At 48.1% G+C, this 6,202-nt stretch overlaps 1 long non-coding RNA gene across 1 annotated transcript in view; it reads left to right on the top strand.

Moving 5' to 3' along the window:
* Window positions 1-585, top strand: part of LOC117284498 — an 18,557-nt gene extending 17,972 nt beyond the window's left edge. Inside the window, exon 2 of the long non-coding RNA XR_004515596.1 lies at window positions 534-585. This is a non-coding gene — a long non-coding RNA (uncharacterized LOC117284498). The remainder of the gene's footprint in view (window positions 1-533) is intronic.
* The last annotated feature ends 5,617 nt before the right edge of the window (window positions 586-6,202 follow it).

Here is a 6,202-nt window from a genome sequence, read left to right as displayed (position 1 = left end):
GGGGATTTCAAAGCAGAATCTCACTAGACTGTTCAAACTTTTGATCCTCCTGCCTCAGCCTCCCGAGTGCTGGGATTACAGGTGTGAACCACCGCACCCGGCTTTTTTTTTTAAATAATGGAGTTAGGAGAATTTTTTTTTTTCCTTTGCAATGACCCTGAGAGGCATCTTTACAAGAAGAGGCAGCTCTTCCGTTCCAGGAACAGAACTGGTGTCGCTCATGTGAAGCAAGTCCTCTGATACCCAGTGAGCGGCACACCAGCCCTTCCTTCCTCACGCTGATTAAATTATTTCTGAGAGCAAAGCTCCTTAGCAGAGGGTGATTACGCCCTCCCCAGGCGATGCCGAGCTTCTGGCTTCTGAGGAGACCAGAGGGGCTGCTAACGCTTCCTCAACAGGGTCGCTACTCAAGGCAACCCCGGAATTATGGTCCTTTAATTCTCCTATCCCGGATGGGGGAGACGGAGGGTGGGGAGGGGAAAGCAAGGCAAAAATGAGTAAGACACAGTGTTTGTATCTGCTTCGCTCCCCAGGGTTATAACTGTTGTGTATCTCAAACACATACTGAAAAAGAAAGAAAAAAAACGAAGAAACAAAAATCAAAACAATAACAACAACAAAAAAGAAGATCCTAAAACAACCCAGACCCTGGCTGGGCCGTGTGAATTTCAGAATGGTTTTTCTACATTCTAGGTTGTAATTGTAATTGGAATCATTTTATCTGGGACAGGAGGAGAATGATGTCTCCTTTATAATATTCTGTTCTCCTACCTAGAAATGTCTTTAAAATTTATTTTCGAGCCCTATTTTGTGTCCCTCTATTAAGCACCGTGGTTCTTTTAAAACGTGGATCGGAGCTGTTGCTGTTACAATTTTCCGTTGTGCTTTATTTTATGTATCTTTGTAGCCAAGGTGAAGTGACTAATAAGTAGCTGTCATTTGCTTATTAAAAGCAATTAAGGGGCCAGGGATTTAGCTCAGTGGTTCGGTGGCCTGCCTTGCAAGTGCAAGGACCCGAGTTCAATCCCCCATATCAGAAAAAAAAAAACAATTAATACACATAGTTAAAATAATTCAAACAGGCAAACTAAAAGGCCCATTAATTTCTTATGCAGCTATTTGGAGAGTTTCCATGATTCTAACATGTATATAAGTATGTTCCTGGGTCTCCTAGCCTCTTGAGACACAAATGGTCCAATTCTATTGCAGTTTGTTTTTGTTTTTTGAGACAGGATTCCATAATGTAGTTGAGACTGATCTGGAACTCATTATGTAGCCCAGGCTGGTCTTGAACTCACAGCGATCCTCCTGCCTCAGCCTCCCGAGTGCTGGGATGACAGGCGGCATGCGCCACCATGCCCAGCTTATTGCAGTTATTTATTTAAATGTTAAATAGTGTGGGGTTTGGTTTTTTTTTGAGGTTCTCATCTCTTGGCACGTATATTTAAGTCATGGTATGATACCAAATGGGTTCTGGGTATTTCTTTATGTTGGAACAGCACATTTCCTTTAGTTATAAGATTTAGTGGTTAGGGATTTAGCTCAGCGCTTCTGCTGCCTGCCTTGAAAGCACAAGTTCTTGAGTTTGATCCCAGGTACCCCCCACCCCCCCAAAAAAAGATTTTGCATAATAGTCTTCTTTAACGGTTTGGTCCATTTAGTTAATGTTTTGATCTGTTGTGTGCGAGGCAAACCACTGGGACGTTGTCTATGTGATTCTGAATGGAGAGAAAAAAATCCGCTGGGTACACACAGCAACAGTGGATGCCTTAAACATGGAGTAGCTCACCCAGGGGTTATGGGAAAGGAGGGAGAGGGCCGAAGCGGGGAGAGAGAGTAAGAGAAAGGAGTACAAGGGAGTTTCCGTCTGCAGTGGGGTAACTGTCTCTCTCAGCTTTGGGAAAGGGCCTTGTACGTTTGCAATGAAGAAAAGAAACTGTTTATTTCTATCACGCGGGTTCCGGCTTCGTCTTTCTTGGGGAGCTCTCTCTTTCCGTGCACCAGAAGAGGAGCAAGGGAAGGAGACACAGATACCCCAGGGAGGTGCCTGTGGGTGAGCTGGCTCTTCCTTTGTGTTTTTACCTGATTCAGGTCGAAGCGGTTCATGTAGAAAGTTTCATCTCTTGCGAGGATCACTCATTGAATCGAGTTGATATTTAAGGTCTCTGAAATGCCTTAGGATGGAGTCTTGGGGCAGGGGACCAAGCACAGAGCTGAGCACCTGCCTGGCGAACCCCAGGCTCTGGGTTCTGGCCCCAGCACCGGGAAAAACAGAGCAAGAAGACTGATCCAGACCATTCCTGTGGGTTGCACGTTAGAGCTTGAAAAGATGTAGACGCAAGTGTAGGTTTAACACAGGAATGTGGACAGCACAGTCCAAAGGTGATAGGGTTTCATGCTCCCATAAAAAACAAGGAGCCCTGGTTCATCCTGTGACAGCAATAAACCTCAGAAACACACTATTCAGAGTCAAAGTGGTGGCCACAAGACGATCACTTACTCCATTATTTCACTTACTGGGAATGCTCAGAAGTGGAAAATCTGTACCGACAGCAAGTAGATTTGTGGGTGCCAGGGGTTTCACGGGCACAGATTTCAGTCCAGGAACTGCACAGTGTTGGAGACGGGTAGTTGGTAACAGTTGTATTGAAGGTCAGTGAGTTGCTCACTTGATTCTTTACGCTTTGGGTTTTTTAGAGACAAGATCTTGCTATGTAGTTCAGGTTGTCCTTGAACTCAAGATGTAGCCCAGGCTGGGCTCGAACTTGAACTCGCAGAAATTCTCCTGCCTCAGCCTCCCGAGTGCTTACAGCCCTGTTTGACACCAGGCGTGGCTGACTTGTGTTCACTTCAAAATGGTAAATTCGGAGGGGAGGTGAAGGTCAGTGTTAGAGCAGGTGCTTAGCCTGTATGATGGACGTACTGGTACTGAAAAAAAAGAGAGAGAGAAAATTTCTTTACGATCTGTACTTTACAATACAAAAAAAAAAAAAAATCATCATCAACAACGAAGACGACAAAAACACAAAGAAAAGCAAACACCCAAAGATTTTGATAAAGTCAGAAATAGAGACTTTTAAGAATAAAAGAAGCCAGCTGTAGATGGGTCACAACTTAGTGAAACCCTGTCTAAAGAAAAGAATAAATAAACACACGGGAGAGTTCTGCGGAAGAGCTGGAACATGTCGGGGAGAAAGCAGGCGACACGCTGCGTCAGTAATTATGCGCTCATTTTTAAAAATAATGAATATGCGAGGCAGGCGGCAGCACCACCGAAGTGAATCCCCGGCCCGTAACATGCTCGTTTTTTTGGTACCAGTTCCACACCCTGCCTTTATACATCGGCAACTTCCACGGGGGAAGAGAACATTGCGCGTTACCTGTGCTGACCCTTCTGGTGCAAGTCAGACGCGAGTGGCTGGAAAAGAAAGGGACAGAGAACAGCAAGGTACGCACGGCACGGTCGGGGACTGGAGGGCTTCAAGGTCAAAGCCGAAAGCCGATTCAGTGCAACCGGAGGAAAACCGAAAAATACACGTACTTTTGTATTTATTTCCTAAGTCTGGGGATGTTGTCTTTTACATGGACCAAATGAAAGTGTTATTGTTGTTTTTTTAACTCCAGAATTTATTGCACGCCCATTTTATTTATCGGTACAGGCTTGGAATACTTAATAAGTACATTCTCCCGGGGAAATGGCTGCGTACTCACATCTCCTCCTCCCCCTGCCGGTCCCGCCCTCTCCCTCAATCTCCAAACCCTCTTCCCGTCCCACAAAATCTACCTCCCGGTTTCCTGTCACCTCTTATTCTGCTCTCCCAATGTATCGACCAAATACCAATATTGCCACAGCACTATGCTTTCAGTGACAGGCTTTTGGGGTTTGTACTCAAGCCATCCCAGCAACGCCTTTCTTACCAAAGAAAGCGCCAGATGGACTTTTATTTTAGCCCTTACGTGAGGGAGGGCCTAGCGATTTTCTCCATGCCGAAACTCCTAGTTTTCCTGGGCATTTATTTATTTATTTATTTATTTTCGATTTTAGTGACACAGGGTCTCATTATGTAGTTGCGACTGACCTGGAACTCACTGTGTAGCCCAGGCTGATCTCAAACTCACAGCGATCCTCCTGCCTCAGCCTCCCGAGTGCTGGGATGACAGGCGTGCACCACCATGCCTAGCTTGCTCCTTTTATATTAAAAGAAAGCAAGAAACCAGGAAAGAATTCTCATGATGGCGCGTTCGAGACTCTGCCCTTCTAAGGCTCCTTGTTCCTCCTCCTCCTCCACAGCTGCGGAGCCCGGCTGTGAAGACCTCATGATGTAGTGATCTGCGCACAGAGATTCATGTTTATAGCAGAACGAGTCATAATAGCCAAGTCTTGGAACCAGCCCGTGTGTCCATCATCGGATGAATGGATAAAGGAAACGTGGCGTTTACGCACAGTGGAATACTACTCTGCCACGAAGAAGGAGAAACCCGGGTCAGGTGTAGGAAAACCGTTCCGCCCGAGGCCAGAATGTGAACCAAGTCAGACACACAAGCTTAAGTGTTGCCTGGGTTCTTTTATATGAGAAATCCAGAACATGCATAAAGAGCCCAATAGAAGATGGAAAATAGAAAATGGGGAGATAGATCTTTCACAGGAGGGAGGGGGAGGAAGAGACGGGGGAGGGAGGAGGGGAGAAGAGGGCGGAGAGAGAATTCGGATGTGCTTTGTACTTGTGCCAGCTTCTCAGGAGGAATGCCATCCTTGTGACCTGCAAGTGGGCGCTGATAGAAATGAAAGCTGAAGAACCCCTCGGTCCCTTCAGGCCTTTGCACAGGCTTTCGCTGTCCGGACTGCGTCCCCAGGTTTTCCCGAGCCGGCTCCGCCTCCTTTTCAAACTTCGCCTCCACCTTACTTCCTCCGCGGCTCCTTGGCCACTCACCCCTCACTCATCAGCACAGGATTGTTTGCTCCCCAGTGTGAGCTCTCACAAGGAAATGTACCGTGTGCGTTCAGCTCACTGTAAATCCCCCTTTTCCTGATTTGCTGCGGTTTCTTCCGTTCAACAAATATTTAGCAAGCAGTGGAGATGTCAGGTGCGGAGGGGTAAGGTAGTGAACAAGACGGACGGGATTCCTAGCTTTGTGGGGTGGGAGGGAAGAAAAGCCCTAAACTAATAAATAAGAACTTCAGGGAGAGATAAGGACGCTGTGGAAACAACAGAGAACGGGTAAGGAAGGGACGGGAGAAGGAGGCTCCCAGGAGCAGCAGGGGATGAGCAGACCTCCGGCCAGGCCCAGGGAAGGCCTTCAGGCGGGGTGTGTTTGACCTGGGGCAGTGTGGGCCTTGCTCCTGGCCCACGAGTATTTATTTAATAAAGGAGAATGAGCGAATGACTTGGGTGTGCGGAGACGTAGGGTGCTTCCGGAAGTCTGGTTTCCCATGCGCTCCCCGAGTCACGGATCCTGACCCTCAGGTCCGAAGGCCAAGGCGACCACGCCTTAGGCCTGAACGAAGCTTCTAGACTCTCAGAGCCCCACTGTCCGGCCCGCGTGTTGGAAATCCCGCGTGCCCACCTTCCTGCGCCCTGTATGAGGGTCCCCGTGGCCCTGTTTGCTTTTGAGGCACTTCTGCATCCTTTCCCGGTGTCACTTCGTCGTCAGTTTCAACCGCATGCTGCCCCCAGGGGGCCCGGCCAGGACACACCAGGAGCGCGCACGCCGGGCTGTGGACGCGGACACGTGGCTGTCGCCGTGGCCTGCTGGGCGGGGGCGCACGCGGGGAGGAGGGGACACTGGGGCGCCTGCCAGAGTCGCGGGGCGGCGGGAGTAGGGTGAATAGAGGCAGGCGCGACTCACAAGGGCTGTGAAATTGGAGGAGTGGCCCCCTCACCAAGAGAAACAACGTTTCCATGCAACGTTTAAAACAATTGCGGTGAAATCAAGACAGAATCTTCTTTGTCTCCGAGTAACTACTTTTGAAGATAAAGATACATAGTACACTATTATTCTTTGGTTGTTTTGTCCTGACACTTTATTTTTTCATTAAAAAAAACAACAACGAAGCATGTATAGCAAAATCAACCTCACATCAGGAAAAAAAAAAAAAGCAAAATGGCAAAGAGATAGGATCCGTGTCTTTGGCTCGAGCATCCGGGGCGCTCACAGGATCTGAGATTGGAGTTTCCGATCTGTCTGGGGGGCTCCCCAGGGC

This window comes from Fukomys damarensis, unplaced genomic scaffold, assembly GCF_012274545.1.
Source record: "Fukomys damarensis isolate Sample0158 unplaced genomic scaffold, DMR_v1.0_HiC HiC_scaffold_37, whole genome shotgun sequence".
Lineage (NCBI taxonomy): Eukaryota > Metazoa > Chordata > Mammalia > Rodentia > Bathyergidae > Fukomys > Fukomys damarensis.
The sequence above is the reverse complement of the archived record's forward strand: the minus strand, read 5'-3'. Positions and strand labels throughout refer to the sequence as shown.